Source organism: Hypanus sabinus, chromosome 11, assembly GCF_030144855.1.
Source record: "Hypanus sabinus isolate sHypSab1 chromosome 11, sHypSab1.hap1, whole genome shotgun sequence".
Taxonomy (NCBI): domain Eukaryota; kingdom Metazoa; phylum Chordata; class Chondrichthyes; order Myliobatiformes; family Dasyatidae; genus Hypanus; species Hypanus sabinus.
The window spans coordinates 60,093,870-60,115,335 of record NC_082716.1 but is presented as its reverse complement, the minus strand read 5'-3'; the positions used below and the strand labels follow the sequence as shown (position 1 = coordinate 60,115,335).

At 39.3% G+C, this 21,466-nt stretch overlaps 1 protein-coding gene across 2 annotated transcripts in view; it reads right to left on the bottom strand.

Annotated features, from left to right (window-relative positions):
- The window catches only part of LOC132402005 (5'-AMP-activated protein kinase subunit beta-2-like), a 53,006-nt gene extending 32,399 nt beyond the window's left edge, over positions 1-20,607 (bottom strand). Inside the window, exon 1 of one of the 2 annotated variants that reach the window (XM_059984439.1) lies at positions 20,408-20,607. The gene's annotated coding sequence lies outside the window, so the exon portion shown is untranslated. Of the gene's footprint in view, positions 1-20,178; positions 20,310-20,407 lie in introns of those variants that run through there. The other variant, XM_059984440.1, reaches the window with a different exon arrangement.
- Positions 20,608-21,466: the final 859 nt, after the last annotated feature.

Here is a 21,466-nt window from a genome sequence, read left to right as displayed (position 1 = left end):
TACTGGATGAATGCCTCCATCGATAATTAGTAGGAATTAATACACAGTTTTATAGTATTGTAATAACATTAATGTTCTAATTTGTTCAGTATCTACAACCTGGTAAAAAGATTTCTTTTTAAGTTTAGAGTTCAATTGCATTATATATTTGCAAAATAACTCATTGCTCATGAAGTTTAAATATTTGGACATATTTTTTTCCTGTAACCCTCTAACCATAGGCTCATAATGAGTTAGCTAGTACTGTGAATACAAACTAACAGTGACATAACTCTACCATGCACGAGAATTACAATGAAAAGGCCATTTCCAATAAATAAACACACCTAGGGTAAATATGATTGGGGTGAACATAAAACAAATGTTTGAATTTTCCTTTAAGGAAAAGTGGGACTGTTACTTGTATAAATACTAACACACCCATGCAAATTTACTGTTCACCTGGAAGCGATAACTTAACTCATACCAGTATAAGCTTAGATTAAAGTTGCATTGACAAAATATTTTAAACCATAACACAATAAAGAAAAGAGCCCATTGCTCATATACTAATTAGCCTGTAGTGTGCACATAATTATTGGAGCTCATTTTTGCATAATCAATCTAGTTTGCTTCACTTCATTTACTCACAAACAATTCTGTCTGAAAACACAGTCCAAGTGAATCATAAATAAATTTCCCCATAACATCTTAGGACAAAGCGTCAAACTATCTCCAAGGTTGTGTGAAAACTATCTAAAAGTTATCTGCACAATAACTGCGAGACCATTATCTGCATGAGAATTTTCCAACACTAATATCTGTCCTTCCAAATCAAATCAGGTTCTTCTGCTATGTTTGTTGCCTGTTTCTATTTTCCTTCTTTCTTCTTCTTTCTCCAAAACTCCAGCACTCTCTCCAGAAAATGGTTACCCTTGATACCTCTAAAATGTTGTGGGGCATCTTATTTGAAAGACGAATCATATTGGCTAATTCAACAAGCATAATTTATCAATCAACTGAATTACTTGATTATATAATGTAATTAAAGGAACTCAATGCATTTTGAGAAAACCTGCAGAAAATAAAATACACTATGGCATAACTGCATTAATAAAATAAAGCATGGTCTTAAACCAGGGTATTACATTTCTCTGATGCCTGAACATCAAAAAAACATCTCTAACAATTAAAACTGTAAAAGATTGACTGATAGAGGTTCAGATTTTCTTCTTAAAAACAATAATTGAAAGATTCATCTCTGTAGAATTACCATTAGTCAATGGTCATGCAACAGGAAATAATCAAGATTTCCTTCCTGTTGCAAATGAACCAGCAGTCTAAACTTGACTTTTCAGCAAACAGATATAGAAGATAATACAAAACAGAAGCAGGAAGAATATACAGAGTGTGCCTGACATTATACCTGGCAAGGTACTGAGAACCTGTGCCTACTAACTGGTTGGATTTTTCAATATCTTCAACCTATCACTGCTGTAGTCTGAGGTTCATGAATACAACTGACTGAACAGAACAGAATGAATAGGAGGCAAAAGTGGAAATAAAAGGGGCTTTTCCGGTTGACTGCTGGTGACTAGTGGTGTTCCGCAAGGGTCTTTATTGGGACCACTTGTTTTCACGTTATATACCAATGGTTTCAATGATGGGCTTTGTGCCCAAGTTTACGGATAATCCAAAGATAAGTGGAGATAGTGCTGAGGAAGCAGGGGGTACACAAAATGACTTAGACGAATTAGGAGAATGGGCAACGAAGTGGCAGATGGAATACAGTATAGAGAAGTGTATGGTCGTACACTTTGGTGGAAGTAAAGGCATAGACTATTTTCAAAAAGGGGAGTAAATTCAGAAAACAGAGAGTGCAAAGGGTCTTGGGTGTCCTCGTGCAGGATTCCCTAAAGGTTAACTTGCAAAGTGAGTCAGTGGTAAGGAAGGTAAATGCAATATAAGCATTCATTTTGAGAGGACTAGAATATAAAAGCAAGAATGTAATGCTGAGGCTTTGTAAGGCATTGGGCAGATCACACAGAGTACTGTGAACAGTTTGGGCCAAGATATGGAAAGCATTTGATGGCTCTGACCCTGTGCTCAATGGAGTTTAGAAAAAGGAGGGGCATTCCATAGAAATCTATTGAATATCAAAAAGCCGAAATTTAGTGGACGTGGAAGTGATGTTTCCTTTCGTGGCAGAGTCTAGAAACAGAGGGCACAGCCTCAATACACAAGGATAACCCTTTAGAACAGAGATAAGGAGGAATTTATTTAGCCAGAGAGTGGTGAATCTGTGTAATTTATTGCAATATACAGCAGTGAAGGCCAAGTATTTGGTTATATTTAAAGCAGAGGTTGGTAGATTCTTGATTAGTAAGGGTGTCAAGGGTTACAGGGAGAAGGGAGGAGAATAGGGTTGAGAGTGATAATAAATTAGCCAGAATAGAATAGTGGCGCAGACCCAACGGACCATATGGCCTAATTGTGCTCCTGTGTCTTATGGTCTTACAAAAATTTGTTGTTTTGTAGCGGCAGTGCAGTGCAATACATAAAAAGTACAAAAAGAGAGCAAAATACTCATGTTCATAAGTTCATGGACTAGTCAGAAATTTGATGAAGAAGGAGAAGGTGCTCCTAAAATATTGAGTGTGTGCCTTCAGACTCCTGTATCTCCTCCCTGATAATACTAATAAGAAGAGGGCATGTCCTGAATGGAAGGGGTTCTTAATACCTCTTTGAGGCATCACCTTTTAAAGATGTTCTCGATGGTGGAGAGGCTAGTACTCATAATGGAGCTAGCTGAACTTACAGCTCTCTGCAGCTCTTTCTGAACTTATGCATTAGTGCCTCCATACTGGACTGTGATGAAACCTGTTAGAATGCTCTCCGTGGTACATCTGTAGATTTGCTTGAGTCTTTGGTGACATACCAAATCTCCCACCTCCTTCAAAAAGAACAATTGTACTGATGTCCAAGGAGAACAGACTGAGCTTCCTCAATACTAACCAGCTGCACTCATATCAACCATAATGAAGAGTTTCGAGAGGTTATGGCTAGAATTAACTCGTCTGAGAAAGAAACTACATCTGCTCCAATTTGCCTACTGCACATTAGGTCTACAGTAGATGCATCTCCACTGGAGAACCTGGATAACAGCAAAACACATGTCAAGCTGCTGTTTATCAATTACAGCTCATCATTCAACACCATCATCCCCTCAGTACTAATCAACAAATTTCAAATCCTGGGCCTTTTTATCTTGCTATACTTGATTTCCTTATCAGGAGATCACAGTCAGTGTGGATCATAAATAATGTGGATCATAAATCTCCTCTTCACTGACAATTAACGCAGGTGTACTTCAAAGATGCATGCTTAGCCAACTGCTCTATTCTCTTTACACTCATGACTGTGTGGCTAATCACAGCTTAAATACCATTTATAAACTTATAGATGATATCTTATTTGCTGTTAAAATCTCAGATGGCAACAGGGAGGCATAAAGGAATAAGACAGGCTAACTAATTGGGTGGTGTTGCACTCAACCTTGCACTCAATGTCAGCCAGACCCAGGAACTGATTGTGGGCTCCAGGAAGGGAAAGCCAAGAAAACACATACCAGTCATTGAAGTTCAGTGGTGGAAAGTGTCAGCAGCTTCAAGTCCCTGGGCATCAATAGCTCAAAGGTTGTCTATCCTGGGTTCAACACACTGATGCAGTCTTGAAGAAAGCATACCAAGTGGCTATACTTCATTAGGAATTTGAGAAGATTTGGTATGTCATCAAAGCCCCATGCAAATTTCTGCAGATATATGGTGGAGAGCATGCTGACTGGTTGCATCAAAGCTGGTATGGAGGCTTCACCGCACAGAATCACAAGAGACTGTAGAGCGTTGTAGACTCAGCCAGCTCCATCCTGAGCACAACCCTCACCACTATCAAGGTCATCTTCAAGAATGCTGCATCCATCATTAAAAACTTTCACTCTTGGGACATGCCTTTTGCTCATTACTACCATCAGGGAAGATGTACAGGAGCCTGAATGAATCAGGAACAGCTCCATCATCAGATTTCTGAATGGTCTGTAAACCAATAAACACTACCTCATTACTTATTTTGTTTTTCACTATTTATTTTGTAGTTCATAGCAATTTTATATCTTTGCACAGTACTGTTACTGCAAAATAACAAATTTTACTTCATAGAAGACAATGAAAATAAACCTGACTCAGAAAAAATGTCACAGCAGAATCATAAAGATTGCTTCAGCATAAATAATTACATTTTCCATGGAACTTAAGGATGAATATCCTTAATGTGTGGAAAGAGCTTCCTGTAGAAGTAGTAGAGGCCAGTTCAGTTGTGTCACTTAAGGTAAAATTGGATAGGTATATGGACAGGAAAGGAGTGGAGGGTTATGGGCTGAGTGCGGGTAGGTGGGACTAGGTGAGATTAAGAGTTCGGCACGGATTAGGAGGGCCGAGATGGCCTGTTTCCGTGCTGTGATTGTTATATGGTTATATGTTATATGGTTATAATATCCAGATGCTGTTTACAAAACAAGTAAATTTGAAGTGTAAAAGAACAAATTGAACCACCAGGAGACAGGCACACGTTTGTAACAGAGGTGACAAATATGCTACAACTAATACTACACAAACTTCACATGCCAGATAATGAGGTCATAATTGAGAAAGGCATCTATAATCAAAGAAAAAAGGCTTATGTCCAGATATAGAGAACAGTCCATTACCCAAGTATTTGCTAAGTGACACAAGGGGGTGCATAGATATAGGTCCTGGTTTTCTCATTATTGAAGGAGGGGTACAATATACACTCAGTGACCACTTTACTAAGTACACCTGCTCATTAATGCAAATATCTGATCAGCCAATTGTGTGGCAGCAACTCAATGCATTAAAGTATGCAGGATAGCCAAGAGGTTCAGTTCAAACATCAGAATTGGAAAGAAATGTAATCTAAGTGACTTTGACCGTGGAATGATAGTTGGTGCCAGACAAGGTAGCTTGATCCCTGGGGTTTCCATGCACAACAGTTTCTAGAATTTACAGAGAAGGGTGCAAAAAACAAAGAAAAAACATCCAGTGAGTGGCAGTTCGATGGGTGAAAGCACCTCATTAATGACAGAGGTCAGAAGAGAATGGCTGGATTTGTTCAAGGTAGCAGGAAGGTGACAGCAACTTAAATAACCATGTGTTACAACAATGTTGTGCAGTGAGGATCACTGAATGCACAACACGTCGAACCTTCAAGTGGATGGTCTACAGCAGCAGAAGACCATACTGGGTTCCACTCCTGTACCTAATAAGGTAGCCACTCAGTGTACTGAATGTAATATTAGTTGATTCAGCTGATGTTAGGAAATGCAGCATGCCACCAACTGTTTCATTTAAAGAGGTTATTTCTGTAAATAAGGCTATTATCTAGATAAGAAATGTGGTTTTTCATAATATGACGTATTTAATATACAGATTGAGCATCCCTTATCCAAAATGTTTGGGGTCAGAAGTATTTTGGATTTTTCGGATTTCGGAATATATAAGATACCTTGCGGATGGGACCCAAGTCTAAACACAAATTCCATTTACATTACATACACAGCTTATGTATATACCTTGCCAGTAGCTTTATATAATATTTTTAATAACTGATCATGAAACAGTAATGAGTACATTGAACCATCAGAAAGGTAAGCTATCACCAAATCAGCCACCCAGGTGAACAGTCAGTGGCTGTTTAGCATTGCCAAGATTCTTGACTCTGAACTGATATGCTACCGGCTAGCAGTCTTTGTCTTACATTTGTTCATCACACATATGTAGTAATACAGGAGTTCAGCATATTAAATTTTCTTCAGCGACATTCTTGGCAAACTCATTAATTTCTCTGCTGCTTTGTGATCAGTAGATGCTTCATCCCCATAAATCTTTGAAAAACTAATGCCCTGCCTTTTCTTAAATTTCTGCAACCAGCCTGCTGAACATTCACAATAACCTTCAATTTTCAGTTTGTTGTGATAGTTCTTTGCTTGTTTCATGAACAACATAAGTGGCACTGACACTGACAAATCCACTCTTTCAATACATGACTGAGATCTTCATTTTTTGCTTTATGCAGTGTTTTTGTGTTTTTCATTAACTTCTGTTCATTATATATGTGAGGTCACTTCTCAGAACTGTTTGTAGTGTGCAAGACCTGTGCATCTTCTGAAAACCTTGCCAGCGCCTTGTGGAATTTTCCATTTGTGATGTCAAGTCAGTACTCAAAAAAGATTTTGGAATTTCAGATAAGGGGTGCTCAACATGCATAAAATATGTTTGTTCAAGCGTTTATGTTACCACTTTCTACATGATTGAGTGAGAAAATAATGAAACATTTCCTCCTAACTCACTTTATCAGTAAACGTAGATTCATTACTGTTTTATTATATTGCACTCATTGAAATCATAACTTTAATTTTTAAAAGATGTTGTATGCTTCATTTCCTTAAACTGATTATGCCAGTAATATGCTGTGTGATTCAGCAGTAAGGCATTATGGTCTTTTCCAAAAGCACTTGCTAAAGATTTCTCTCCATGGTAGCTCACTGCAAGGGTCACAGTTTTTGTCCTTATCTGAACCGTGGCAAGAGCAGGAAGATCTACTATACTGTTCAAAAGAATTAGAGACATGTAAAAAAAAATTCTGTACAGCAAAGATCTTTCAAACATAATGAAGTTAAAAGTTTCTAAATATCAAAACAATTACAATAAAGAGCAGTAAACTGTTTAAAAAAAAACCTAAATTGAACCAGTATTTGGTGTGACCAACCTCTCTCTAACTTTAAAACTGCATCAATTATCTTAGGTACACTGTTGTGCTGTTTTATCAGAAAATCAGCTGGTAAGTTGTTCTAAGCACCTTGGAGAACTTGCCACAGTTATTCTGCAGACTTGGGCTGTCTCACTTGATTCTGTTTCTCCAGGTCATCCCAGATAGCCTCAATGATGCTGAGATCAAGGCTATGTAGAGGCCATAGCATCTATTGCAATCTCTTTGTTCATCTTTTCACTGAAGATAGTTCTTTATGATCTTGGCCATGTGTTTGGGGATCATTGTGCTGCTGCAGAATGAAGTTGGGACTGATCAGATGCTTCCCTGATGGTATTGTGTGATGGATAAGAATCTGCTTGTATTTTTCAGCATTGAGGATTCAATTAATTCTGACCAGATCACCAACTCCATTTGCAGAAATGCAATCCCAAATCTGCAGGAAACCTTCGCCATGCTTACTGTTGGCTCCAGACACTCATCATGTAGCACTCTCCAGTCTTCTATGGACAAACTGCCTCCTGTTTGAGCTAGAAATTTAAAATTTTAACTCACCAGTCCAGACCACTTGCTTACATTATTCAGCACCCCAGTCCTTGTGTTTTGTGCACAGGTGAGTCTCTTGGCTTTGTTTCCACTTCAGAGGAATGGCTTTTTGGCAGCAACTCTTCCATGAAGACCACCTCTGACAAGACTTCTTCAGACTAAAAAGGGATGTGCTTGGGTTCCAATGGTTTCTGTGAGTTCAGAGCTGATAGCAGCGCTGGAGGTCTTTCCGTTTAGAAGGGACATCAGCTTGATGTATCTCTGATCTGTTGTACTGTGTTTCTTCAGAAGAGCTTGGACAGCACATCTTGATATTCTCGTATGCTGTAAAATTTATGCTTGGGCGAGACCTTGCTGAGGCAGGATGACCATCTTGTGTCCTGTTGATATGCTCATTCTTATTATGGTGTAAGAATCGATGATTTGAAGGTTAAATTGTTACCTCTGTCAAACCCTCATCTTTTAGATTGGTTGCCCATTGCCCAATTTGATTCCTTCTTCCACCTGTTTCTGTTTCAGTCAATCAATTTAGTTCAGTCAACTCATTATGTTATTGATTAATAGCAACCGTTTACTACCTTGGTTTAATCATGCATTGGATACTGGATATAGCTACAAAGTAACCAGGTTTTTATTATTACTTATGTTACTTTCTATAACAAAATATAAAAATGTCTGTTACATTTTTTGAAAAATATTTACTGCCTGCTATGCCACTGGCATTTAGGACAACAATGAAGGTCCCCCCATCTCTGTCTGTCCTTGGCTACCTTCTCCATTGTGCCCCAGGTGTGTCAGGGTCCTCATTTTTGTCTCTACAGTATAGTGCCAACTTGCCTTTGGTCTCCTGTGTTTCCTCCACCCTTCAAGGGTCCAATGAAGTGCTGCCTTGATGATGCCCTCTCTTCTCATCATGCACCCTATCTATCTCCAATGTTTCCTCATGATGATTGTGGACATGTCCTCTTGATGACACTGAAGTAGTAGAGCATAGCTGGAGATCTTTCTTGGCCAGAAAATAAAACCATATGACCAGAAGATAGAGGATCTGTTCTGTTCTGGCTGTTGACCATGCTGTTCCTCATCTTGACGACGGCACGAGGGGACCAGTTAAGCTCCATGATTAGGCTCTCTTTTGGGGCTGTCAGGAGGTGTTCATCATGTGGTGGGTGGGTGTATTTCAGTTCCAGAAGTACACTTAATTATGTTTACAATGTTCTAGTTATTATTTACTGGTTTTTACTTTTATTTTGTTATGTTGTAATTTCAGTTAGCAGTCATTCTAAATCAATTCAGCTCAACATGATTGAAATTATAACTAATAGCCTATGCCCTGCAAACTTCAGTTTACCTCCTGGAATTTAAGAGGATTAAATAAACTTGCCAAGTTAAAGGAAGTTACAAGTAGGATAAGACAGTTAAAAGCCAAATTAGTTTTTCTGCAGGAGACCCATTTAACCCAAGGATGTGGTTAGAGTAAGGAGGAGATGGCCGGGACAGGTTTTTTCAGCCTCTTTCAGCTCACACTCACGGGGGTGGGGTGGGGGGGGGGGTAAATTACCCTTATACATAAGTCAGTGCCTTTCCACCTTGTTAGTGTTACTGAAGACCAATCTGGCAGATACCTTATTATTCAATGCAAAATTTTCTCAATCAGGCTTAATTTGATCAATGTGTATGGGACAAATAATGACAATCCAGCTTTTTCAGACATCTGTTTTTAACATTAGCTGCTCTGCCAGGCCATCTTATTTTAAGTGGTGATTTCAACTGTGCACTTCAACCTGAACTAGACACCTAATGGGATAGATACCTCAGACAAGAAAAGAGTTATTGCAATGCACTAAAGACTTTAATTTAGTTGATGGATGGAGAAGGAAGTACCCGGATAAACTAACTTTTTTCTGCTATTCTAGCAGAAAAAAGACCTTTTCCAGAATTGATTATTATTTAGTTTCAGCTGCTTTAATATCCACAATTATAAGCTGCTGGTACAATAGCATTACAATCTCACATCACATCCCAGTTTCATTTAATTTGAACCTGCCTAATGCTTTACATTACTCCCCAAGACAGCAGCTTCAAACAATTTGGTTTAGGGATCCAGAATTTATTGGAGAACAGGTAGATCACTATTTTGGAAATAGTACAGACCAGACATCCACTGCTATAAGGTGGGAAGACTAAGCCTTACTAAGAGGTCAGATGATTAGCTTTACCAGCTTTAAACATAAATCTTTTAGATTGGAAATAGAACAGCTTGAAAAAAAGAATAAAAGAGAATGAATCTGAAATATTTCAAAATCCCTGTCTGCAGCTATTTGCAGAACTTAACAAACTGAGAGCTAAATATAATGTATTGTCCATTAATAAGGAAACAAAAAGTTTGATGAGACTGAAGCAATCCTATTTTGAGCAGGGTGAAAAGGCAAGTAAGCTCTTGGCCTGGCGCATCAAACAGATACAAACAGAAAGAGCAATAAACTCCATATAATCAGATGAGGGGTTGCCCCAAAAGAAATAAACAATATATTTTTGAGATTTTACCAAAATCTGTATAGGTCAGAATATTCAGATTCAGCTTCACAAATACAAAAGGAATTTGTCGACTTGTTAGAATTTACACCCCTGATGAAACATCCTTGACCTCGCTGGAGTTTAACTTAGAGGCTAAAGAATTGTCTGAAGCTATAACTAACACGAAGGGAGGGAAAACTCCTGAGCCCGATGGAATTCCGATTGAAATATATAAAATCTTTAAGACCAAATTAATACCAGCTTTGCTTGATATATATCATGAGTCATTTGACACTGGATCCCTTCCCCCCTCTCTTAATATGGCAGCAATTACACTGCTGTTAAAACCCAGAAAACCACCATCCCTATTTGGATCTTATAGGCCAATCTCATTTCTGAACAATGATCTCAAAATTCTCTGTAAAGTATTAGCTAGGAGGCTGGAGCCATTCTTGCCAAAAATAGTCCAACTTGACCAAAATGGATTTGTTGAGGGAAGGCAAGGCTTCCACAACATTTGAAGAGTGCTTAATATACCTTATGAAAGATCTGGAAGCTCTGATAGCGCTATTCTATCATTGAATGCCAAGAAAGCCTTTGACAGAGTGGAGTGGCAGCATTTACCATATTTAAAGTTTTAGAAAGATTTGGTATAGGGGCAAAATTTCTAAGGAAATTTCTAAAATTTCTAATAGCTTCTTTATTCTAACCCACAGGCTGAAATTTTAACTAACGGGCTTTTTCGGCACCTTTTAAACTCCAATGGGGAACAAGACAGGGCTGTCCCCTATCTCCCCTCCTGTTTATCCTGGCCATTGAGCCACTTGCTATGGCAATTTGAAAACAGGCTAACATGGCAGAAATAACTATAGGAAATATAGCCCTGTATGCAGATGACGTAATTTTGTTTTGCCCCAATTGAAACAAACATTACCTGCCTTAATTGACCTGGTACTTTTGCAGGCTATAAAATAAACAACAAATCTGCAATATTATTCAAGGATAAAGATGAGAGATTCAATCCCCCACTTCAAACTCCATTTATAGTGTCAGAACAGGGTTTTACCTATCTGGGTGTTAAAATTACTCCTACTATTGATAAAATTATCCCAACTAATTATAACCCTCTCACAGACAGTTATTCAACTTATAAACAGATGGACAAAATTGCCCATATCTTTGATTGGACACATAAACATTCTAAAAATGTCAATTTTACCGAAGTTCCTGTACCTTTTCCAATCTATCCCACTTTCTCCTCCATCATCTTTCTTTTGTTTATTAAAGAAAATTTTTTCTAATTTCATCTGGAATAATAGACGTCCAAGACTCAGGCTTTCCCTGCAAGACCCTGCAGCGGATAGTGAGTTCAGCTGAGAAGATCATCTTCCCACCATCACAGACATTTACACTACACGCTGCATCCGCAAAGGAAACAGCATTATGAAGGACCCCATACACCCCTCATACAATCTCTTCTCCTTCCTGCCGTCTGAGAAAAGGCTCCGAAGCATTCGGGCTCTCACGACCAGACTACATAACAGTTTCTTCCCCCAAGCTATCAGACTCCTCAATACCCACAGCCCGGACTGACACCTTGACCTATTGTCCTGTTTATTATTTATTGTAATGCCTGCACTGTTTTTGTGCACTTTATGCAGTCCAGTGTAGGTCTGTAGTCTAGTGTAGCTTTCTCTGTGTTTTTTTTTTTACGTAGTTCAGTCTAGTTTTTGTTCTGTAACACCATGTAACACCATGGTCCTGAAAAACGTTGTCTCATTTTTACTATGTACTGTACCAGCAGTTATGGTCGAAATGACAATAAAAGATACTTGACTTGACTTATATCTGCCGTATGAAAGAGGCAGTTTACAGTTACCAAATCTTATATGTTATTTCTGGGTGGTCTAAATTAGAGCAGGAATGTTTTACTTTGTTAAGGATCATTCCCCTACTTGGGTCTCAATGGAATCCCAGTCAATCAATATCCCTCTAGAACTATATATATTCTGCAGATAAGAAGAAACTGGTCAAACTAAAAACCCCTTCTTAAAAAATACAATAATGGTTCGGCACAATGCTCCAGCCTGGCAGAGCAGACCCTGGTTTTAAAACTTGGTTGACCCAGGGTATAGCTAAGGTGCCTGATCTTTATAATGGCAGTACATTTATGTCATTTGAAGAACTCAAGGCCACATATGGAATTCCAACAAAACACTATTTTTAAATACATTCAGTGGCGAAGTTTTATTATGTCCAGGCAAGGCCACAGTTTGAAGCTCCTTCTTTAATCTACTCTAGAAGACATCACTCTAAAATTATCTGAAGCTAAGGCACATGTGTCTGTATTGTACAATATTTGTAAGTAAATGTAAAAGAGTCTTCAGACAACATACTACAAACATGGAGAACTGATTTGCATGAGAATTTGTCAGAAAAAGAGTGGTCAGAAGCTTGTTCCTTAGTTCAAACCCAATCAGTGAACATTCATTCTAAATTACTACAATACAAATGGATCAGACAGTCCGTTACGCCAGACAGATAGCATCACTTTAAACCCAACATTCCAGACACATGCATTAAATGTAGTCACCAAAAGGGGTCTCTGTTCCATTGTATGTGGGAGTGCCCCCAGATTATCTGCTTCTGGAAGAAGGTGCTGAATTTGGTTAGTCAGATTATTGGAAAAAACATACCCCATGATCCTAAATTATGTATTCTGAACATTTATCCAAAGGAGTTTGTAACCTCCAAAACTGTAAGGTCTCTGCTTAATATTTGTTTTTCGGAAGCCAAACGCTACATAGCCTATTCATGGAAGAAACCAACAACTAGTGGACTTTCACAGTGGCTGAAAGGAATGACTTCTTATCTTGCTCTAGAAAAGATAAGCTACATTACAAACAACAAACTTGGCAAATTTCAGGAAATTTGGAACATTTTCTGCAAGTTTCTGGAGAACAATATTCAGGATGATGAAAGTAACAAACTGAATTGACAGTTTTTTTTAAATGGTGGGGTGTTTGCTTTTTTGTGTATGTGTTTTTCTTTTGATTTCTTATGTATTTTATTTTTCTCTTTTCTTTAACTTTGTTGCACTTTCAAACCTATGGATGATTTAATGTGTTTTCTTTTCATTCTGAAAAAGCAATAAAGAGATGTTTTAAAAAAAAGAAAGAATTGGTCCCAACACAGACCACTGTGGAACATCATGAGTTACTGGCAACCAATCAGAAAAGGCACTCTTTCCCCCCTGCCAATCAGCCACTGTTTGATCCATGCTAGAATATTTTCCGTAATACCATGGGCTTGTAGCTTGTTAAGTAGCCTCATGAGTGGCATCTTGTCAAAGGCCTTCTGAAAACCCAATTACACAACATCAACCAATTCTCCTTTGTCTATCCTGCTTATTATTTCTTCAAAGAATTCGAAAAGATTTGTTAGGCAAGGTTTTCCCTTGAGGAAACCATGCTGACTACTGCCTATTTTATTATGTGCCTCCAAGTACCCTGAGACCTCACTCTTAATAATCAATCCCAGCAGCTTTCCAACGACTGAGGTCAGACTAACTGGCCCATAGTTTCCTTTCTTCTGCCTCTCTCCCTTCTTGAAGAATGGAGTGACATCTGCAATTTTCCAGTCTTCTGGTACTATTCTAGAATCTTCTGATTCTAGATCAATAAATCAGTACTCCACAATCTCCTCAGCCACCTCTTTTAGAACCCTGGTCCAGGTGACCGCTTCAGACCTTTCAGTTTCCCAAAAACCTTCTTTCTAGTCACAATAACTTCACACATTTTATGACCCCCTGACACCTGGAACTTCCGTCTTACTGCTGGTGTCTTCCACAGTGAAGACTGATGCAAAAGACCTATTCAGTTCATCCGCCATTTCCTTGTCCCCCCATTACTACATCTCCAGCATTTTTATCCGGCAGTCACCTCTCTTTTATGTTTTATGCATCTCAAGAAACTTTTGTATTATCTTTAATCTTATTGGCTAGCTTACTTTCATTTTCCATCCTTACCTTAATGACTATTTTAGTTGTCTACTGTTGGTTTATAAACAATTCCCAATCCTCTGACTTCACACTAATTTTTGCTCCATTATATACCCTCTCTTTGGCTTGTATGTTGGCTTTGACTTCTCTTGTTAGCCACAGTTGTGTCATCTGGCCTTAGAATACCTTTTCCTCTTTGGGATGTAAATATCCTGTGTCTTCTGAATTGCTTCCAGAAATTCCAGCCAATGCTGCTCTGCCATCATCCCTGCCTGTGTTCTTTTCCAATTAATTCTGGCCAACTCCTCTTTCCTGACTCTGTAATTCCCTTTACTCCACTATAATACTGATATATATGACTTTAGCTTCTCCTTCTCAAATTTCAGGGTGAACTTGATCATATTATTATCACTCTTTCCCATGAGTTATTTTACCTTAAGCTTTCTAATCAATTCTGGTTCATTGCACAACACACAATCCAAAATAGCCAATGCGCTAGTGAACCAATTCACAGGCACTCTAGAAGTTTCCCCCTCCTATAATCCAGCACCAACCTGATTTTCCCAATCTATCTGCATATTGAAATCCCCCCATTACTATTGTAACATTGCACTTTTGGCATGCATTCTCTTTAAAAAAAAGGATTTTCCTAAGGTTCTTGGTGTGGAATGATGATGGCTTGACAAGGTTGTTCTCTGTCATGTGCCAGCATTCTGATCCATACAAGAATGTGACCAGAACACAGCTCTGGTACAACTTCACCTTGGTGTGGACACTGTACTAGGTTGATCCCCATATGTTGTTCATTGATTTGAAGATGTTTCTCACTTTACTATGTCGGCACTGGATGTTGTCCTGTTGTCCTTATTCCCACCATCCTGCCAAATGATGCTGCACATGTTGGTAAATTTGTTGGCGCTGGGTAAGTTGACGTCATATCCCTTGGTGAGAGAAGGAGATTCTACATTGAGAGTCATGGTCTAAGTCTTTCTCTGGATGACTCTGAGTCCAATCTGTTCACCAAAGGAACACAGGCACTGAGTTTTCTCTTGTATATGCTGGTATGTATGTGATAGTAACACGAGGTCATCTGCAAAGTCAAGTTCTTCAAAAATGGAGAATAGAGTACTCCTCTTGCCTCTCTGTTTACCTTACTTTGTTTGGCTCGAAGCCCAGTCAATCACCAAGTTAAATAGTATCACTGATATCACATAGCCTTGCCTGATTCATGTCTTGACATAGCACTCCTTTCTTGGGGATCCTAACAATAACTCCCCTTGACTAGTTCTTGGGTACGTCCCTGTTCTCAGATTATGGTAAACAGTGGTTGCAGAGTGGCTGTTGCAGCTTTTGGTTCAGCTCTGAACAGTTCAGCATTCAAATTCTCACGTCCTGGAGGTTTGTTGTTCTTCACATGGTGGTTGCCTATTCAGTAATTCTCAGAAATACTCTGTCCATTGTGCTTTTTGCTCCTTTCAGTTGTCAAAAGCAGATTGTTCTTATCTCTCATCGGATTATTGGATCTGGCCTGGAACTGTTTGCTCATCAATTTTGAAATCTTGTATACATTTCCCAGATTTCCTCAACTGGCTGCTGCTTCAGTCTCCTTAGCAAGTTCTTCCATGTAGACTCTCTTATCCTTTCTTACAAGTCCCTTCACTTTTTTGTTAGCTTCAGTGTATGCTAAAGGTTCACCTTAAGTCATGTTGACTTTGCATCTAACAGTTTCTTCTTAATTTTCTGTCTTTTGTCTAAGGCTGCCTATGCTTCCATTCTTTGTTCTTCTTTCCAGCTCTGTATCCTAGACAAGCTCCATTGCCCTCCTTGAAGACTGGGGCAATCAATTTCCACATTGTGTCGAACTTGTCTACTGACACATCCTCGTCAAGGTCTTGCAAGGCCTGGAATCTGTTCTTAAGGTGAATGGTGAATGCAGATCTCACATTAGTTTCCTTGAGCTTTTCAACATCAAAATATCTTTGAACATGTGTTCTGGTCACAGTGCTTCTCAGCTCGAGTTTCATCACTGCTACGACAAGGTGGTGATCACTTCCTGTATCTGCTCCTCTCTTCACCTGTACATCATGTAATGATAGTCTCCATGTATCATTGTTCATTAAATGGTCAATCTGGTTCTGTTGACTCTACCTCCGATTGTAGTGTTCATAGAAGACATCATTTTCTTCAATGTCAACATCGTTAGTTGGAACATAGCACTGGCTTCTTTTCAGCCCAACTCTCATCAGCCTACTGTTAATTGGTTTCCACTTCTCAATGCCTTTCTTCAAAAACGACAGCTACACCATCACGACACTGACTATTTTCATTTCCTGAGTATAAAACTGTTTCACTAGTTGCAGTCTTTAATCGGCAGAATCTGTCCATCTGCTTTCATAGACACTCAGTATATGCAGGTTGGAATGATCCATTTCTGCAGTTATTTGTGCTAGCTTGCCAGTGTTGTACATTCCAAAAACCAGCTTTGGTCTTGGTCCTGGCAGTGTTCAAGGTTTTCTTCATTGTGCCAGTAGCTTCCTCTCAGCGTTCACCACTGACAGTCAAGTAAATTCCAGGTGGAGACTCAGGAATACCACTGCACACAGGTAGAGAAGGATTCTTCAATGCTGTTTCCATAACAATTTATTTTTTGACCAGTCGGGGTTGTTAGCCCTGAGCTGAACTGAACCTGGAGGACAGGTGGACCACTCTGGCCTCTACCCTTTGACCTGTCTGGCATGGGTGACCCTACCACGAGTCAAAGTACAAGCAACCGACTCCAGCCAATATAGCTCTCCAGATCACTGAGCCTATGATAAGGTTGTGGTCATCTTGAGGGTTTTTGAAAACTGAATGTTTGGAAATCTAAAATGTGCTCTTTCCTACTGATGCAGAAGACAAAAAAAAATTATTAAAAAATCTAAGGTGCCTCAGATTTTTGCACAGTACTGTATGAAGAGGGTGCTCTCTAGACTACCTTAAATGATTCAGTTACTTTCCCCTTAGCTCCAGCAAGCAGACTGATTTGTCCAGACTCAAATTATGATTAAAACCATGGCAGCAAGCAGACCTGAATAACATTCAGACTTGAATTCAAGTTTGGACTAACGTCACAAGTAACATTTACTCCATTAAATGACATGCACCAACCAAACACATGTGCCCTTAATCTCTCAGTCTCACATCTTGGAGATTCCCATTGACTAATGATATCCAAACCAAAAATTAACATGGCTTGAAAATCCAAGTCAGAAGCTGGATACATAATGGCATGTGAGTCAAAATAGCATTCCACAAACTATTTCACTAGTGTGGCTGACTATTTTTCACTTGTCTAAATTATTGTAGCTCCACATAATCCAAAATAAAGTAGCTTTTGCGAGGCTGCAGCTGCCCTGAAGAACAAACTCTAGCAGTGTGGACCGCACATTCTCATTACAAGCAGCAGCAGTCTGGATCAGCCGATGACATTAACAAGGCTACAATGAAGCAACCATTGTGGGATTAAAGGTAATGGTGGAGTCATAAATGAGCAAAAACAGAAGTCAATGCCATCCCACCCCCGGCTAATGCTTCACCAATCCTATTAAATTGTTACAGAATGGATTGCTGGAGTGCTATGAATATGGTATTCAGAACAAACAAGACTACAGCCTGTATATACATGTTGTTAAATTGAGCTTACTTAGGAAACATCCAGGCTTCCACTAAAACATTCAGACATTGTGCTTCCACTGCACTTCAGTGATTTGCTGGCTTCTCCTTCTGCTGCTAAGGTAGACAGCACATTAGATGCTACACGATGGCAATTGCATTCCACCATTTCTATACTGGAGAGTAGAGATTTTAGGGTCCATGCAAAGACAAGCAAGATTAGAACTGGAATTAACTGAATTAATTCATTGTTGAGGTAGGAGAAGAGTGCTGGAAGGAAGCAACAAATCAGTTAAAAGGAAGTGACAAGACAATGCAAGAAATAATCCGAAGACAGTGAATTTTAAATTCTAGCTGTGGTGTACTTGAAACTTTCGTAAGTCAGCAAAGGCAGGCAATTGAAGATTATAACTGCATCATGATTGGCATTAAGTTCCAGCATTTCGGAAGAGTTAATGATGGGAAAAGCTGATGTCATCTCAAATTAACAGTAGGAAATTATGACACATCCACAATGAGATACTACGTATATAACTTTCAATATTAACTTTCTTATTGATGAAAGTACATTCTGTTTGAATATAAGGTGGTTTCAGTTACTGCTGGGGTTTGTAACTTTTCTTGCAAGTATGATTAAACAAAATGCAGCAAAATCACAGCTAAAAAAGCTAGCAATTCAAAATTCACAGTAAATGTATTATCAATTACATATATGTCACCACACACAACCTTGAGATTCATTTTCCTGCTAGCATTCACAATAAAACAAAACAAATGAACTACTACCCAGAGCTGCCAGTTTCTGCCTTTGTAACTACACTGAAGTTCAGGTCTCCAATGCAGAAATCCCAATTTGACCAGCACTGTCATTTCAACTGCACATTGATACTGGACACGAAGAGTTTGAGATATTTTACCTGAATCTGGTTGCTGAACCTGAGCTGTGTGTCAGACATGGCTATAAGTAGCACTGGGGCCCCACAGAGGATTGTATTGGCTCCCTTCCTGTTTGCCCCATATACCTCAGACTTTAGATACAACACTGAGTCATGTCATCTGCAGAAATTCTCTGATGACTCAGCAATAGCTATGTGTAGAAAGAGAGGATGGGAGGATGAATACAGGGCCTTGGTGGAGGACTTTGTCAAATGGTGCAAGCTGAATCATCTGCAGCTCAGCATCAGTAATACAAAGGAGATGGTAATGAACTTTAGAAACACTAAGCCTGCGCTGCTCCCTGTTACTATTGGTGGTGAGGACATGAATGTGGTGAGGTCCTACAAATAAATGGGGTGCACCTAGATGACAGACTTGAGTGGAGCACCAACACAGAGGCTGTGTTCAAGAAGGGCCAGAGTCTCTTTTACTTCCTCAGGAGACAGAGGTCCTTGTGAGTATGCAGGCCTCTCCTTCACATGTTCTACCAGACTGTTGTCGCCAGTACAATCTTCCATGTGGTCGTGTGCTGGGGCAATGGCATCAACACAGGTGATGCCAACAGGCTCAGTAAACTGATTAGAAAGGCTGGCTCTGTTATAGGAGTCAAACTGGACACACTGGAGGCTGTTGTAGAATAAAGGACTCTGTGGAAAATCTTACCCTCTGCATGCCACCTTGGCTGAACAGAAGAGCACTTTTAGTAATAGACCAAGACAACTGTGCTGCTCCAAAGAGCACTATATGAGGTTATTCTTACCCTCAGCCATTAGGCTCCATTACAAGTCAACCTATAGCGGGGGACATGATAACCCCCTCCTGTTACACTGTTTGAGGTAACTTATTTTTTATTCTTTCTTACATCTCTTCTAATATTTGTGCACTTGTAATGATACTGGGGCACTGTAATTTCCTTCCAAGATCAATAAAGTATCTATTTATTGCTCAAGGCATTGACGATTAAGTGGTTACTGACTTCACTGAGAAAGTTTGAGTTAAGCTTGCTCAAGCTTAGTGGAAATTTAGCAGGGAGGTACTGGAAATTCAAAGCTTATATCTATTTTACATCACTGAATTGTCACAAATGAATATTGATAAAGGAAATTTTGGAATGAGTAACTTCAGTTACTTTATGTGCATTTCCCCCACAAAGTTTAGCAATATATTCTGTTCTAGTTAATTTTTCATTCTTCCCCTCTAGAAATTTAAATATAATTCATCACCTGTTTATATCTCCACAGACATATCTTTACTACACTCATTCAGCCAGCAATCACCACTAGCGATACTCAATTTCTCACAGTATGAACCTCATCATAAACTGATGATTCCCCCCCCCCACCTTAGCAACTTTAAATTTACTAATTTCATGCTTTTCTCAATTCAGATGAAAGGTAATTTGCCTGAAACGTTAACTGTTTCTTAATAAAAGTTACTTTAATTACTGAGTATTTCGTTTTTATTTCTAATAAAAATCATGTTTATTCAAGCTGATTTGAATAAAGGGGATCAAGGTCGTAGAAAGGTTTGAGTCATGTTCAAGTGCATCAATGATATTCAGACAGACCACAAGCTACTATAAAATTTCACAACATTACAATTCCATAGTTGAAATTTACAAAATACATGAATAGCCTTTTGGTACAAAACCATGCGGGCAAATGATGGTTAACGTCAGGTGCAGCTGCACTGATAACGGCCTGGCTTACCATTCAAGTGCAAGATCACCGGCTTGACACTTCATTTATAGTGCCAAGAACGTTTAACAACCCCGAAGCGAGGCCTCACCAAAGCCACAACTAAATTTAGGTCCAACAGTCACCACCGCCACCGTCCCCCGCCCCCTTTGGATTAAAACAGTAATGGCACACACGCACAATGACACCAAGTTGCAGACATGGCCTCCGGCTGGATTTTACCGGCGAGAGGTGCTGTTACCTGCAGTCTGGGAGGCGGACCTGTTGCTTGTCACATACCACTTCGCTCCCAACGAACGGAAACGCATCGCGCGCGCCCGTCGCCAGAGCGCGCGTCTGCGCGCGACCCCGCCCCGGCTCGTCCTCTCCCGGCGCTCCGCGCACACCCAGGGTCGCCACCCGCAGACACGCCAATCAACCCTAGTAGGGGTCCTGATTAAGTGGGGGTGCTGGTCGGTTCTGATCACGCGGAACACTGTGCTGCCTGAGATTTAAAGCAAAAACAAACAATAAAAAGCTAGAAATTCTGTGTAGCATCTGTCAAGAGTGAAAAAGATGAGTTAATGTCGTTGAGTGGGGTCCTTTCAACAGAAGATCTGTTGAATATTTCCAGTGCTTCCCATTTTAACTTTGGACTCACAGAATTGCAGTGTTGTACATTTGAAATGCAAATTTGTATATCCAGTTTACACTTCCTTTTGTCATATCTGTTCTCTGTTCTATTACTGTCCCTTTTAGATTGCGCCACTATCGCTTTCAAAGTTTAATTCCTCTATTCTCCAACGTACTGTGCACTTCCATTTATTCCTAATTTCTGACGAAGTAGTATTAAACTGGAACATCTTTTTGCTCCACTTGTGCTGTATTTCCAGCTTTTACTGCTTTTCTAGAGAGTTCCAAATGCAGCAGTATTTAACTTTAGTCAAGTAGAGCTTCAGATGTTACTTTGACAGGTGTAAAATAAACCTCCAGAGATGTTCAGCATGTCAATAGCATGGTGAATGGCAAGTACTTACACTTATTAATGTCTGAGTAATCATTATAAAAGGCAGCATTCATTTAATTTACTTGAAGCCTTCTTTAAACTCGAAATCTAATGACAGCATCCAATCTATATCCTAACAAGGAGCCTTTATGTAGCATCACACGGTTAGATAATAACCTTGATACAGAGAAGCTCTCCCTGTAAATAAGCCTCTGTTTAATAATTATTTCAAGAGCAATTTATTCTTTATGTCATTGCCTGTTATTTGGAATAACAGCGGAGACATTTAGTTATTTATATCCTGCCTGACTCCTT